The following is a 17650-nucleotide window of genomic DNA, read 5'->3' as shown; positions in this document are numbered from 1 at the left end:
TCATTTGGAGCAAGAAGAGACCCAGAATAGCAAAAGCAATTCTAGGTAACAGAGACATGGCAGGGGGCATCACAATCCCCAACCTGCAACTGTACTACAAAGCTACTGTGATAAAAACAGCATGGTACTGGCAAAGAAACAGACTTGAGGACCAGTGGAACAGATTAGAAGATGCAGAAACAATGCCAGGCACACTCAGCCATCTCATCTTCAATAAAGGAGCCAAACACCCTCACTGGAGAAAAGATAGCCTCTTTAATAAATGGTGCTGGAAAAATTGGGCTTCAACTTGCCAAAGATTAAAACTAGACCTATATCTCTCACCATGCACTAAACTAAAATCAAAATGGATTAAAGATCTAAATATTAAAATAGAAACTCTGAACCAGTTGAAACAGAGGTTAGGTATAACTCTTGAAGACATCGGTGTAGGAAAAGATTTTATCAACAAAACCTCAGTGGCCCAAGAACTAGCACAATCAACAAGTGGGATCTCTTCTCATTAAAAGGCTTCTGCACAGCAAGAAAAACCACCAGCAGTGTGAAGAGACAACCCACAATGTGGGAAAAAATCTTCACCTGCTCTTCCTCAGACAAAGGTCTACTATCTCGAATCTATAAAGAACTTAAAAAGATGAAACCTTCCAAATTTAAAGCCCCAATCCAAAAATGGGCATCTGAAATGAACAGACATTTCTCAGATAAAGAAGTAGAAATAGCAAATAAACACATGAAAAAATGTTCAACATCACTGGTCATTCGAGAGATGCAAATGAAAACAATGCTGAGATTCCACTTCACTCCAGAAAGAATGGCTGCTATCATGAAATCAACCAATAACAAATGCTGGCAGGGCTGTGGGGAAAGAGGAACCCTGCTCCACTGCTGGTGGGAGTGTAGACTGGTGCAAGCACTGTGTAAATCAGTATGGAGATACCTCAAAGAACTAGGACTGGAAGTCCCATTGGACCCTGCTATTCCACTGCTGGGGATCTTCCCCAAAGAATTGAAAGAATCATACCACAGTGATAAAGGTGCACCCATGTTCATAGCAGCACAGTTTGTGATAGCTAAAACTTGGAAACAGCCCAAATGCCCATCAACTGGAGACTGGATAAAGAAAATGTGTTTTTTCTTTTTTATAAAATGGAGTACTACTCAGCCATAAAGAATGAGAAATTAGAGACATTTATAGCTAAATGGATGCACACTGAGGCAATACTCTTAAGTGAAATAAATAGGACACACGTGTAAATACCGAAGAGTTTCTCTGGTGTGAGAAACTGAAAGTGTAAATAAGGACTAAAATGTATAACAGGTAATGTGAAATAGGAAGAAAAGGGGCAAAGGGGAAGGAAGTGGGAGGGATAAGGGAAAGGATGGAAGGGAATGGGATTAATATGAGAAAATGGAAAAATAGGACCAAAATCTTTGTAAATGGGGAGGAATGGAGGGGTTGAAGGGAGGACTGGGCAAGGATGAAAAATAAGAACCAAGAGAGATTATATAAAGGTGCAAATTTCCAATGATGAATGTCATTATATTGTATACCTAAAATGTACCAATGATTAGAATAAATAATTGATAATACAAAATAGGAAGAAAAGGTCCAAAGGGGTAGGGTAGTGGGAGGGGCAGGGGCAGGGGAAAGGAAAGAAGGCAAAGGAAAAATGCTGAGAAATGGAAAAAATGGAAATAAAGTCTTTCTAAATAGGGAAGGGTGGAGGGCATGAAGTGAGGGCTAGGGATGGGGTAAAAATAAGAACCAAAATGCATTATGTAAAGGTACAATTCCAAATGAGAAATGTAATTGTGTTGTATACCTACAATGTACCAATAAAAGAATTTAACAACAACAACAACACCAAAAAGAACAAAGTACATACAGGAGTTTTTAAATGGAAAATTTGAAAAACAGAAAATTTAATAATCTATAATAGTTAAGTATTCTGGACTAGATTTTTTCAGGCATCAAAAAATTTTTAAACAAGTGTTTTATAAAGTTTTTCAAAATATGCATATCCTTGACTTCTGCTAGAACATATTTAATACACAGTGAACTTTTTCTTCACAGTGACCCAAGATCATCACAGAATTGCAGCATGATATGATTTTAAAGCAAGAAGGTCCTTTAAGGATAATCTAATGTGCTCTCACTAATTGGACAGATGAGAATATTATTATCCAGAGAGACTGTATTATATGCCCTGGGTCTCACAGCAAGGTCAAGTAAGAAGACTGGGCCTAGAGTGAAGACAACTCAATCTAGAGTTCTTTCTAACAGAAACTGCATTCGTAAACGACATTCATATATAACTCAAAGGTTCATGGATACCCAGAGAATTTTGCTCTGATATATAAGAAAATCCGCTCTAATGTGTAATTTTTCCCTTATGATTTGGCATTTACTTGATCCTTATTATTCCTAATATCTACTTTCAAGATTCACATTTAGTTTTTGATATTTATATCCCTTTTCAAATTTGGTTATTTAAAATTGTGGAGTTTTGCTTGACCACATTATTTAGAATATACAGCAACATATTTTTTCAATGAGGGTCCTTTCCATGTAAAAAGCACTTGATCTGAGCACTAGGTTGAATAAATCAGGCAAATATGGCAGGCAGTACAGGGAACCGTCAAGGCAGCCTTGCTTTGGTTGAGCATCTTGGCATTATTTACTAGAGAAAATAAGACTTACCCATAAAGAAAAGTGAAAAGCGTCACAGACATGAAAAATCATAAAGTTAGCATTTTTCACTTCTGATGATGTAATTCTCATACCAAAATTCAGCAACTAATAAGAGCAAAGCTTCCAACAATCAGGCTAGTATTTTTAAAAAGTAACACAACTTGGCATTTGATGATAATTTTTCTCCACACTACCAATTTTTATTATAAAAATGGTAACTTAAATAGAAATAAAATAGAAACAAAAACTCAGAAATGATAAAAAATCAATATACTGTATACACTTACCATAGGAACCAGCAATCTCATCCCTGAGTATTTTCCCCAAAGAGATGAAAACATGTGAATACGCAGTCACAGACACAAAATGCATAAATGTTATTACCACTTTTGTAGCACCAAAAATTTTAAATAAGCCAAATATTCTTCAGTAGTTGAATGGATAAATGAGTTATGATACCTCCATACAGTGGCATACAACTCAGCAATAAAAATGAATGAATTACTGATACACTCAAGCATTCTCCAGGAATGAGTCTCAAGGCATTGTGATGAGTGAATGCAATCAGTCTCACAGGGACACCACTGTATGATCTGCTTAGATGTCATTCTAAAAAAATTAAAAACACAGAAATAGAGAATAAGCCTGTGAGTCCTAAGAAGTAGATACACATATATGCCATGATTACAAAGGTGTATCTGGAAGGAAATTTTAGGTGAAAAAACTTTTTTGGATGTTAGTTGTAGTGAATTGATTTTGTTTAAATTAAATTCATAAAACACAACATATGCTTTAAAATGCATGTGCTCAATAAAAAAGTAATGAACACAAATATTCCACTTCAAGAAAACAATCAATAACTAATAATGCACTGTTTTTAGCTATGACACAAACGACAATGTACAAATAGTCTAATCTCAGAATATTTTTCACTCCATTCAGAAGGGCAATCCTATGCAGGCAGCAGTGTTTTCTGAGTCATCATGATACTTTTTAAACTCTGTAGCTTACAGGCAGCAGTAGACACTTTAAGACCAATATCTGATCCAGCCCAAGAATCAGAACACAAAGTGCTGGGCTATCATTAGCTCAGGATTTACACATAAAAACAGGAATTAATGGAAAATTAACATCACGAAGAATACTGAGTATGCCCCAATTTTAAAATGTAAAAAGTTGGGCCGAGGATTTAGCTCAGTGGTTCTACCACTTGCCTCGCAAGCGCAAGGACCCGAGTTTGATCCTCAGTACCAAAAAATAAAAAATAAAAAAAATAAAATGTATAAAGCTACTAATAGCCACTTGAAAACAAATTTTAACAAAAAAAGTTAAGTGAAAAAGCTGTGGAAAACAGTTATGCCAGGATACTCAATAACTGGTTATGGTTTCATTAATCCTTATAAACACTCTATTGAAATGAGTTTTTATGTTTGTTTTAGTGAATCAAAAGCATTTTTATTGTTTTGTGTATATTATGTTCCCGGCTCACTGAAACTGTGGCCCAGTCTGTGAGGTAAATAAGGACCAGCAATTTGTTCTGCACTCAGCTGACTGGCAGCTATCACTGGAATGTCAGAGTTATCTTCATCCAGATTTCCAAAGATAACCATTTATGCATCTAAATTCTGAAGGGCATTAACTATACAGCTGACAGATTGTGACAGCCACTAGCCTTCCAAGAATGGCATAAGCAGGACTGACTCTCTGAATAATTAACATGCTTGTGCTGTGCCTGTGGCCAGTTTTCACATTCTGCACTTTCTGAGAGTGGATCTGAAATTAATTAGAAAATGTAATTTCACAGCAAATGTAAACTTAAGATTTTTATGATCAAAGGAGTAAAAAAGTGAGAAAAATTATGATACAACTGTAGGTGTTATATTAATAGAGACCATTTCTATCTAGATATGAAAGTTGTTATTCAGTTCTGGTTGCTATATCCATAAAAAATTAAACACTGCTATTTCTGTAAAACATTCCATCATTACTTCTGTATACACACACACACATTCACACTCACAGACATTTAAAGAAACATACAGAGCTGCTTAGTTAATAGCACCACAACCAATAGGGTTGACAGTTTCAAACCTGTGGCTAATTCCTAATTTTCAATTTTTCTCTCCACTCAAATGCAATCCAGTCACTAAGATCTCTCAATATTCTGAAATCTGTTACTACTACTCAGACCACATTGTTGTTGCCTCAAAGTGAATTTTCCTCATACCTCAACTGATTTATTATAAATACTTCTCAGATAATCCACTTGCCTCTGGTCAAGTAGTCACCCACATGCTTCAAGAGTTATCTCTGTAATGTATGAATTACAAAACAAAGCCAGTGCTACAATATAAAGGATACAAAAGTTTAAAAATTAAAAGGATGCTTTAAAGAGATAATATTTTGGATGTGTGAACTAATGGGAACAGGTAATCAACAAAATTATGTCTTATGCAGTAATACATGTTCTGGAGAAAAATAGAGCAGAAGATGGGGGCAAAAGGTGCTCCAGGGCAGTTTCAGTTGTAAATTGCATGTTCAGGGAAGGCTGCCAAAAGAAGAGAGTATTTGAAATCTAGGAAACAAGCCAGTGAATAACTGAGGAGACTGTGATTGGAAGAGGGATCAAGAAGACTAAGATCTTACAGAGAGTGGCCTAGTGCATTCCCAGGGCAGCTAGAGTAGAGCCTGAACAGCACTCGGGCTTACAATGAGAACAAGTCATCAAAGAAAACACTAGCTGGGTGTTCACCATCCAGGCAGCTCAAGGTAGTGGCCTAGGAGGCCCCCACAAATGGTCAGACAGAATATGCTGGTGAGCATGCAATGAGTGAGAAAGATAATATAAGGATTACTCCACAGGTGTATGCTATGAATTGAAAGAGTGGAGACAGTAACCACAATTTCTGTATGAATGGTTCTTATTTTAAAAACTATGTTTTGATGCTTTGTGGTTAAATACATTTAAAGAGGTTATTTAATATGGAAAATATACCTTTTCTCCAGCACATCTTTTCTCTTAAAGTCCAAAAAACAGTACTCTGTTTTACATTTACACAGTGCTTAAGATATGCATTGCTCTATTCTAAATGCTATGTTAGAAAACTTTATGAACCTCATGTTACATAGGAAAAATTAATGCACTGAGAGGGTAACACACCTATATCATACTAGATCTATCTTCAATTTGTGATGTTTCCTCTGTTTTCTCAGTTGTTTTTGCATCTAATTACTACAATGGAATATAACAGTTCTTAGTGCAGACTGTAGAGGGAGGGGCAGACTACAAAGGGGCATGAGGTAATAGCTAGGGGTGAGAAGTATGTTCCATCTATTTATTTATGCAGAACTTACACAAATTTTTGTGCTAATCAATACAGATCTATAAACTAAAAATAGCGAGTTGGCGTTATGTAAAATATATATCAGTGAATGTGATTTTAAAAAATATAATCTATCCAATGTCATACAATGACACATGTAGAATAAATACAACTTTTAGCCAAACGAAGAATAATTTTCTCATGCTATATAAACTGTTATAATACTTGCTTATTTTTATTAAATCAAAGACTTTTATATCATCCTTCAAAAAATATTTTCTAAGTAATACATTGTTAATTGTTGCTATATAATTTTTCACATATGAATTAAGCCATTTTTACCACAGCAGGAAGTACTAGGATCTCTTCTATGACTTCATTCATCCTGTGGAGGAAATCTCAAATAACACATTTACAGACTTATCATAAAGTTTATTGAAAATTTTTGGAATTGCTAGATTAAGCATGACTTTAAATACTGCTGAATAAGGGCTGGGGATTTAGCTCAGTGGTTCTGCTGCCTGCCTTGCAAATGCTAGGTCCCAAGTTCGATCCCCAGTACCAAAAAACTGTTAGAAAATATCCAGAGAAACTGGAAATCTCATACTTGGTGAGAATGTAAATACTGCTGAATAAACCAGAAAGATTTTTAATTTATGTTTCAGATGTTATTAAGGGTTCTGCTGCATATGTTGCTGTGTACTATCATTAACATGTAACTTAAAAAATACATTGTTAGAAAAAATATATTTTTAGGACAAGTTTAACCACTTTTGAGATAAGAAATAAATCCATAGTTCCTAGTCTTCTTCATTATTTTAAATGTCTGGTTAGCCCTTCAACACATCTGAATAGGTTATCAATGTTTGTATAATGAAATTAATATCGCCCATATAGGAGAAATAGGGAAAATGGCATCTGCCAATTTTTTTTATCATTGAATTGAGTGGTATGAATCAAATAATCTTCATCTTGCTATTTTTTACATAGGATTACATAAAAGAAACTGTCTCAATGTGAGGACAAGTTTAAATCTGACAGTAATCAAATAAATACACTTAAGCAATGTGGGATCCAGTGTCAACTTAATTGGTTCTGAATTTGCCTGGGGGGTTTGCGGGGCACAGTTCTGGATGTCTGGGTAGGTCATGGAGGTGGGATTGATGTCTCTTCCCTCATGCCTTTCTCTGACGTTCTTCCCCTGCTCTGTTTTCCAACTGCCATGAACTGAGCATCTTTCTTCTGCGAGAGCATTCTGACATGATCTTTCTGCCTTGGAGCCAACTGACTGTCAACAGAATCTCATAACGTGAGCCAAATGAGACCTCTATTCCTTTAAATTGTGGTTGTTGGGCATTGTGTCCAGCAATAGAAGCAGACTAACAGGGAAAACTGATAGCAGATAAATGGTCATAAGTGTACCTCATGGTGTGGTTTAGAAGCTTGTGCAACTAGTTTGCTAGAGGAGCTTGGAAAGGCCCAGAGATGTGGGCTACAAGAACAGAGCGCTGTAAGGCAGAGCTTGATGGATGATTCTGCTTTGAACTCAGAGGAACCAGAATGCTGATAGGAATGCAGAAGTAAAGGCCAGTTCCAGGAGACCTCAATTAGGAAGAAGGATTCCATTGGTACATGATCAAGACCATGTGTGTGACATTCTGGAAGAAAATATCTCTGCATTTTTGTCCATCTCCTGAGACTTTGCAGGAGAATAACATTAGGGGAAGTGGACTAGTTAATGTGATGGAGGAAATTCCATTCAGCCTGTGACATGGGTACTGCTGGCAGCTTTTCACTAGATTTGTAGTGAGAATTGGGGGCAGAAGTCAGAGCAGAAGAATTTGAAAAGCTTAAATTTTGGTCCAGATGGAACTACATGTAAAGTTGGAGCCAAAAGAGATGTGCTTCCTAAAGAGATTAGTGGCACGGAAAAGAAACCAAGTATTTTGTTCAGGGACAGAAAAAAAGATGCCTTGTGGAAATCTCAGAAATCAAAACTTACCCACCACAGGCTCAAGGGGGAAAAGTATCAGCCTTTCATTTCAGAACAGAATCTTAGGGCCCCTGTTTCAGAAGAACTCATGGGAAACTGGTTCCCCAGGATTCATTTCACTGCACTCAGCCATCCAAGCACTCAAAAACATCCACAGCCATGGTCCAAGAGATCCTGGCCACTGCTGACAGCAGACCTGGGTGCCTTCATGTGATGCTCATTTCACCAGCATCCAGAACTCAAGAGTTGGGGAGACAAGGAGTTTTCTATCCAGATTTCAAAAGAAGGCCTGGAAAGCCAGGAGAAGAGCCCCTGAAAGGGCAATGTCTAGAGCTGTGGGAATACAGCCAAAGATACAGTAGAGGCCAGGAAGTCAGAGATGCCAGGAGCGTGGGATGTCTGCTGAGGAAAGATATAGTTGTGAGTAGAGGCAGGGAGACCATGTGTGCCGCACAGGCAAAGGTCTATGTGTGGGGCAACCCAACCCCTAAAGAACTCATACTTTACCACCCGGTGTCCCAGACACCAGATACAGAGCTACATGACTTGATGTTTTCTTTTAATTCATTAAGTTTATAGGAATATTTTAGGTATACAATATGATGACATTCATCATTGGAAATTTGTGCCTTTTATTTGTTTTTTCCTATTCCCCTACCCTCCCTTCCACTCCTCCACCCATCCCTATTTACAAAGAACTTGTTTCCGTTTTTTCTTTTACTCATATTTATTCCTTTCCCTTCCTTTACCTCTTGTACTTCCCCTTCCTCTTTGAGCCTTATCTTCCTATTTCACATTATCTATTAGACATTTTGATCCTTACTTACACTTTTAGGTCCTCAAACCAGAGATACTATTTGTTATTTACACATGTGTGTCTTATTTATTTCACTTAAGAGTATGGACTTGATGTTTGCCTGCTAGGTTTGTATTTTGTTTTGGTCCAATTCTTTTCTATCTCCTATTACTCTCTTTTGGAATGGGAATGTTTACACTGTGCCACTGTATTTTGGGATTTTGTAATTTCTTTCTTTCTTTTTTTTAAACACAGATTCACAGATAAAGAGTTTGCTTTGAGTCCTATGTACTTTCAAAAAATGGTGTAAATGTTGAGACTTTGGGAAGAGACTGTTACATTTCCAGTTGCATGCACAATACTTGTATTAGGCGGAATTCTGACTTGGTGTTGCCTTTTATTTGGACATAATATGTTTAAGAAGTTTTGGGTGTCAAGTTGACAGCTAGGGTGGAGTGTCATCCTGATTGGCTTTGGTATCCACCATAGAGACTTGTAGAGCACACTTCAGTGTGTGTCTGGATGTGTCAGGGAGGTGTGGCCTTGGGAACTGTAACTGCTCCTTTGCCCTTGTTCCCCTGCTTTCTTCTCATCTGTCATAAACTAAGCATCTCTGATGCACCATGCCCTTCTGCAATGGTATTTCTGCCTTGAAACCAGCTGATCATGGACTGAATTTCTGTAAAACATGGGACAATCAAAGTTCTCCTTTTTTATGTTGAGGGCATCAGGTATTGTCCCCAGCAGTTGGAAAGGTGACTAATAGAAGCAGACATCATAACACCAGCATACTAAAATACTGTTAGAAAAAACTACCACCATCAGCCTCACTTGACATCCAATAAGGTGGCTATAATCAAAATGACACACAGTAATGATGGCAATTATGTGGAAAAGTTGGAACATTAATATGTTTGTGACTAGAATGTTAAATGGTTTTAAAACTTTGGAAAACATTTTAGAAGTTCCTCAAAAAGCTGAACACAAAGCTGTCATATGACCCAGCAATTCTACCTTTATGTATATTTCCAATAAAAATGAATACAACTATACAACTATGAAGATATTTCTACAATGTACCGTGCGTAATTATATATAATAGCTTAAAACATGAAAAAAATTCCAAATATCCATCAACTGCAGGATCAATAACAAAATTTGGTATATGCATATAATATTATTCACACATTAAAAATTAATCTTGTTAAATTAGTATACAACTCAAAAACATTATGGTAAGTGAAAAAGCATATGTGAAAGTTATATAATTCCTTCTGTATGATACATCCATAGAGACAGAAAGTATGCTGCCAAGAAAGGAGATGAGAAAAGAATGGAACATGAATACTAAAGGACACAAGGTGAATTTTAAGGGTGGTAAAAATAATTTTACTTAGAGAATAGTGACAGCTGAAAAACTGTGACTATACTACTAACAAATGAATTTAATGTACTTTAACGTGGTAAGTTCATTACATATATATAAAGTATATCCCAGTGAAAAACCAAGGAAACAAATCAACATGATAAAATTCAACATGGTAAAAATCACTATTGTTCTTCTAGAAACTTCATTCTGGGGGGTCAATCACACTCATTATAGGAAATGTTAGTAAGCCCCAATTGTTTCTTAAATTTCTTAATGAAAACACGTATGAAGAAAGGTTCTGAAATTTTATTCCACATCCACTTCAATAATCTTAAGTATCTGGATGCCACATAGGCTACACAATTAGGCTTCATTTTGACAAAGATGGTATTTCATGGGCATTCCAAACAAGCATTACCCAACCTATCTATTAGGACTGTCTTGCCACCTATGTGATCCTTTTGCTACATTAGAAATACCCATCCTTCAATGGCTAGTCCTTGATCTTTCACAAACCACAAACCATGGGTTGGCAATGCTGGGCCTAATCTTCACTGTCTCCAGAGGACTCTGTGAACTTCACAGCTTCTGTGAGGGGTTCAGGACCCTCCAATAAAAGTGAACTGCTCCCATCTTTCCCTCCGTGGCCATTTGTCATTGTATGTTCTAAAATGTACACAGTATGTTATCTAGAGCTTCATTTCCCCACCAGCTTTCAAACACCATAGTAAATGCATGTAAGTCTTATTTGGATTAATTTTATAAAAATAAACAATGATGAAAAGGGACTGTTTTTTATTAATTTCATTAATCAATTTCACTAACCTTTGGTACCACATAATACATTTCATATTCCACTTAGCAGAAGTATATCAGCAAAATTTAGACAGTAATGCAATGAGCCAATAAGCCAACAAATGAAAGGTGCAATGGTATCTGTTCAGAGAGTGGAAAAATACTGTTTGCACATGAAAATGTTACAGATAAGAAAACAATGCCAACAAAATTAAGGCAAAAATATTTTAAAGAAGGAATATCAATTGAAAAAACTGCTGCCTACAAAGCCAAGTGCTATATTTCTTAGCCCTAAGTCACTCACTACTCTTAGTAAATGAAAAGGTACAGATTTTTGAAAATAGACTGATAGTAGTTTAAAATACATACCAATTATTATATTACATAAATATCTTATTATATCAATGGTTCAAAATTAAGTGAACATAAATCATTTTAATATGAACAACATGAAAAGGTGATATTTCTAATTCTTGGCTGTGTATTTTTAATAATTTTTACTCTAGACATTGTAGAGTTATTTTACAAGAATTGATTTCAGTAACTGCAAGAAGAGAGGAAGTTGCACTTTTATTGTTGATTAATAGTAAGGCCTGTTTCCTAATTACTATTTGCTGGCAAAGAGGTAAATATGCACATTGACCAAAGATTATACTCTGAAATTTTTCATGTTGTACCCTAAAATGTAGTTATCATTAACAGAAATACCACTCTTGAAAATAATTTGGTTTATAGTAAACATTTTGCTGAATATAAAATGAGTACATTTTAGTTCCTGATATTCATATTCACTCTTATGGGTATGTAATTGAGAACAAATGAAATAAATTTAACAAAAATGCCAATAATACACTGTGTAGGTGTCCATGCTCCAATTGGAAAAAAAAGTTCAATGTAATTGTTTCATATTCATTAAAAGTGTGAACACAAGATATATATCTTCCCAAAATGGTAGAAAGATGAGTAAAACTGTATTTTTTGCCTATTTATTTTTGGTAAAGCTTGAGTATATTTCCTCACCTCAGCAAACATGGTCAAATATATTATTTATAATTTGTTCAGAAATATGTCCAATTATTTTCCAAAGACATATAATGATAAATGTCAATATCAAAAATGTCAAATTTCACTTAAAATATACCATATTTTAAATAGGATAAAAAGTCATAATGCATATAACTTAAATATATAATGAAATTACTAATAAATATGAATTACAAAAATATTATTACCTTAATTTGTTCTTTAATTGCTAAAGATCCATGTTCTCTCCCTCTGATTCATTGAATGAAACATTTCTGTAAAAATAAAAAAAGGTTCAATTAGATGAAGATAATATGTTTATTGTATAGTTATAGTTGAACCATTTTAATGTTTCTTATTAACAAGTCTATTTTTTCTCACAATGCTTGGGGTATCATCACAGACTAGGGTAAAAAGTGGAAATTCAGGAGATATGGAACACATACTCCTGCATCTAATTTACTGGGCCTGTAACAAATTTCTTAGGTACACAGCTAAAACATTGTCCTAATTAAAAGAACACACAAGGTTTTAAAATAAATTCTGAGTTTGCCAAGAAATATTCTGGTTTCTTTAATAAGTTACTAGCTAAGATATCGTGATGCGTCTAATAATGATTTCTCTCCCTCCCTCCCTTCCTTCCTCCCTCCTCTGTCTTGACAGGTGGTCCTGGGGATTGAACCCGAGGCATGCACTAAGTAATTTTATCCTTAAGGCTGTTGGAAAGAAATTGAGAAAGAATTTAGTGCATCATGCTATACAACTGCACACACACACACTCACAAACAAATACCCATTCTCTCCATGTATTTATGTATACATACATGGAGATAGTGATTTAAAACATTCACATATTCAAATTTTAACAAATAGGAATACAAAACATGAATTTAATTAAATCATTAATTTACATGATCATCTTTAATATATCGTGATATTTGTTTTTTATTATTAAAGTAGTAATCAAAATGACAGACATTTTACAATACAAAGTATTTTCCTTCTACTCATTTTCTGTTTTTGGTACCAGGGATCGAACTCAGGTCCTTGCACTTGCGGGGCAGGTGGCGGAACCACTGAGCTAATCCCCGGCCCTCTATTTATTTTCTTCCAGATAATAATGTTTTCTAACCATTCTGCAACTAGTCACATCAGTTTCTGCACCTTTTAGTGAGTTTATGAGCTTTACACAGGCATCAGTTCTACTAATTATTGTAATATTTAGTATTCATTATGTTATTTCTTTATTAGTATTTGGCTATTAGTAGAATGTTAAGTAACTGTACACATGTCAAAACACTGACAAAATTCATTAGCTATCCTAGCATCTTGTCCCCAGATGGATAAGGAATTAGATATGGAGCAAAAAGTCAATAGTATAAAATTAAAATTGAGTTCTCCTTTATAAAATCACTATTGATTAAAGTCAGATACAGCATAATTTAACATGAGAACAAATTAGTGGAAACTTCACAATGACAGTAGTATATCATGAAGGCGGATTTTAAAATATTACATGATGAAGCTTGCTATAGTTTTGCTAGTAAGCATCCACCCATATTTCACCAGTCACTAGGAATTATACCACAAGAGAGATCTAAGTCCACATTTAAAAGTCACACCTGACTATTTGAATGGCAACTAAAAGCAACTTTATAATCAACTGGCTGAATTTCACTCAACAAGCATTCTTTCAAAAAACCAAATATGTTCTTTTGTTCCCATTTTTTGAAGTATGCACAAATCCCATTTGGAAAATGTTTTATATATTCGAACAATCATGGGCAAAGACAACACAAGCATTCCCAAACTTACCATCACCCTGTACATCTTTTTCTCAGGGAGTCCATTTTGACATCTAAGCATTTAAAAGTGTTCTCTGATACCACCAGACCCATTTCACCACACACAGTGCCAGTTGTGCTTTCTTGATGTTCCCAGACCTCCCTGAGTACTGTATCTTCCTATTTCGCTTAATTCTACAGTGTAATAAGACTTGCTTAAGAACAGGCATCATGACTTCCTCAGTTTGTATCATTTCTCCATAAAGAACCAAGCACCTGCCAGGTACTGTAGTGCATGCCTATTATCTGAGCACTCTGGGAGGCTAAGACAACCGGATGCCAAGCTGGAGCCCAGCCTGGACAACTGCGTGACTTATCAAGACCTCACCACAGAATAAAAAGGGCTTGGGATGTAGCTCAGAACAAAGGCCCTGAGTTCAATCCTCAGTACAAAACACAAAACAAAACACCTGCAAAAGCAAAAGCAAAACACACACAAGCAAGTAAGAGCCCCTAAAAAATGTAGACAGTGTAAACTAGATATTTACATTTTCATAAATTAAAAAGTTTATTTATTAGAAAATGTGTGTATTAGGCCCAGATAAATTGGGACTGAACAATAGAAGTGTATTATTACATGGGCCTTCAAATTCAGCCACATTAGCTACAGTTCTAGGTCTTGTTTTCCTTTCTTTTTCTAAGAACACAGAATCTTCAGTTTATAATTTGGTTGTTCAGTGTCTTGGGGTTTCACTAAATTACAACCACTTATGGCCCTGAAAAGTGGGCAGACAGCTCAGATCAAAAACAAGCTCACCTAGCGTCACTCAGCATCCTCAGCAGAAGGGCAGCTGTGAGGTAAAACACAGGAAAGAAGACAGGAAAAGTGAAGGGAATTAAAAAGTCCCGGGAGGACAAAGACATGTATCCCATCAAATGATGCTGTTCTATAAGGTAATAGGGCTAAATTTTCCATACTTAATTTAATTGATCTAAAAGTGATTTCTAAAAGTAACTACTATAAACATTAGTATGTAACTACTATAAACATTAGTATGCAACTACTTAGAAGGAAAGTACTCAAGGAGAACATAAAAATTTGATATGTTTTGGATGGAAATGCATGCATTCGAGTATCTACTCCAACAGTATTTTCATTACTTTACAGTTATACATGCTGCAAAAGTGACAGAAAGCCAATGCACTGAAATGTTCGTGAGGGGGCTTGTGAGCCAGATAGAAATACTCTATGTCTAGTACTGACTGCTTTTATAAAGAATTAAAAGTTAAATTAATTTTTAGAACAAAATTTGTAAAGCAATCATATATAAAAGATGTCAAAATGAAAAATAAGATTCAGTTCATAAATTAAAATTTATAAATAGGAATACCTGATAAATATGAATGTTCAAGTTAAATTTCCACATACTAAGATAGGCCAAAAAACACAATACGCCTATATACATATACATACATTTTATATATCTGTAAAATATATAATATTTTCATATGCAGTATGACATATATATTTATTAATAAAAATCTTACTATGTGGCAGATATTGTTTTAAACACACTATATTCTCACTTAAACTTTAAAAGTCCTCTGAGGTTTGTATGGCTATGAATCATGTTTACACATAATAGTTCTAAAACACTAAGTACTAAAGCTAGAATTTTACTACAAAATGTTGGGATACAGAATTTATACCCCAAAGCCTCTCCTATAGCATTACATGGACTACCATTTTTTACACATGTTGAGAGGATATTTGTAACCAAGAGAAAATCAGTTTCTTTAAATCAGTTGTTCAGAAAATAATTATTTCAAAATTTCATGACCTAGATCATTGTTGGAAGACACTGTCACAAATTTCAATGAAGTGCCAGGAAGACCCAATAAAAATTAGTTTGGAATTAAAATAAAAAGATAACTTCATTTTCTTAGTGAAAATGGAATTAATTCCAAAATTATGTGATCTCACCTTCTGAACAATGTAGCATAGTTTCATGAGGGAATGAAGAAATGACATGAACAAACATTTTTGTAAAGATCATGCCACTGTCAATTAAATGATTTGCAATGTAAGATGATGGAGCCTGAACCTGGCGCCTGGTATATACTAAACATGCTCTCTATCATTGAGCTGTATCTCCAAACCTGATATTTTTTAATAGGTCAGTGATTGCTGAAATTAAAAAAAAGCAACACAAGCAAGAGAAATATTTATAATGCACTATTTTTCATGTGTATGAGACAAAAACTTAGTCCTCAAGTCATTTTTACCTTTAGGTACACATATGGCCTTCATATCTATCATTTCAAATTGCTTAGTATTTAAATAGAACAATGAGACAAAGATATGAAAGCAGACACACTGACCATTGGTGGCATTCCCTGTCCCTGCCTTCACCTGGGTCTTCAAATGCTATGTCTCAAATGTCAGGATGTTCAACTGTTCTTTCCAAATGCCCCCTTCAATTCTCACTCTACTGTTCTGTTGGTCACCTTCCAATGCTTTCTGCTTTCTTTCCTTGTTGACAAGCACCATCACATGCCACCAAATTATTCTCCTTAGTGTTCAGATTTGTTTTCTTCATCCCTATTTTTAGTATCATAATTCTAAACCCTATGTAAAGTTGGCAGAGAAACAATTTCCTCCTATTTCATGGATAAGAAAACTGTAATTAATGAAAATTACCACATTTACCAAATTATGTTGTCAAGTTGAGACCAAGATGATTACTCCTTAATTCACCCACCCATCACCACTGACCACAATACCTTCTATGACCTCTCAAGTCTACCTTGCAGAATACTCCAGAAATTCATTTTTCTCATGATCATTTTCTGCTCAATAATCTACAAATGCACCATAGTGCTTTCCATAGAGACATGTTTTGAAGATATTCTAAGGATCATTACATTCTTTAGTTTTATAAGCACCTTTTGGACATCACTCTGTCAAATAAAATGCTGAGATCAGTCACCTTGAGTTCTAACTGGCTCCTCAGGCAACACTATTCTGTAGAAAGCAGCTTGTGAATGCAAACCCCTGTTCCCAGAGCACTTGCTCTCTCTGTATATGCATTCAAAGCTATAAGCTGTGCTGAAGTCTCATCTTCCCAAGTCTCACCTCTTTTTGTACAAATTCGTCTTGAAATTCTTGGTGCACTTTAAGTAGATAGTACAAACTTTCATTATAAATCCACTCATTCTTTCCACTTGTGCTAGCTTACTGACCCAAGACACCATAGTCCCCGTATTAAGGGTAATATTTGGCAGCTGATTTGTGAGAATAGCTATGTGAGTAGCCTGGCAAATATTCTCTCCAATACTAAGGGTAAAAATGGATGAAATTGACCAAAGAACTGTTTCATGACAATAGAAATAAACCAATCATATGACAAATTATAAACTATTCAAGAAAAACTAATGAACTCTGGTAAGAACAATGGAAGATCTATCCCATTATGCTTGACAATTCCCCCATCTTATTCACATTTAGACTTAACATCAGATTATAAAAAAATTTTGGTACATTTAGAAGAACCAAAATCATATAAAATGTGTTGTATAACTTAAAGAGAATTAAATAGAGATCAAAAAATTTGGGACTTAATGAATAATTGGAAAGCTCTCAATATTTGAAAATTGAAAAGAAAATATTTTGAAATAAAGCAAAAGACAACATGTCAAAATTTATAGGATGCAGGTAAAGCAATGCTTTAAGTCCAATATATAGCTTTAAGTAGCTGAATTAGAAAGGAAGAAAGAACTCAAATCAATAAACATAGCTTCCAGGTTAAGCAAGGAGAAGAGCAAGCTAAATGCAAAGTTAGCAGAAATACAGGTTCACTAAGGGAAAAAAAGAT

At 35.0% G+C, this 17650-nt stretch overlaps 1 protein-coding gene across 29 annotated transcripts in view; it reads right to left on the bottom strand.

The window, feature by feature from the left end:
* Adgrl3 (adhesion G protein-coupled receptor L3) overlaps nucleotides 1-17650 on the bottom strand; it is an 878168-nt gene that overhangs the window by 681754 nt on the left and 178764 nt on the right. For all 29 annotated transcript variants that reach the window (XM_087187879.1, XM_004849675.4, XM_021262304.2 and 26 more), the window contains exon 2: nucleotides 12201-12266. The gene's annotated coding sequence lies outside the window, so the exon portion shown is untranslated. The remainder of the gene's footprint in view (nucleotides 1-12200; nucleotides 12267-17650) is intronic.

This window comes from Heterocephalus glaber, unplaced genomic scaffold (assembly GCF_053883595.1).
Source record: "Heterocephalus glaber isolate CG9 unplaced genomic scaffold, H.glaber_assembly_v1.0 deba00001509, whole genome shotgun sequence".
Classification (NCBI taxonomy): Eukaryota; Metazoa; Chordata; class Mammalia; order Rodentia; family Bathyergidae; genus Heterocephalus; species Heterocephalus glaber.
The sequence above is the reverse complement of the archived record's forward strand: the minus strand, read 5'-3'. Positions and strand labels throughout refer to the sequence as shown.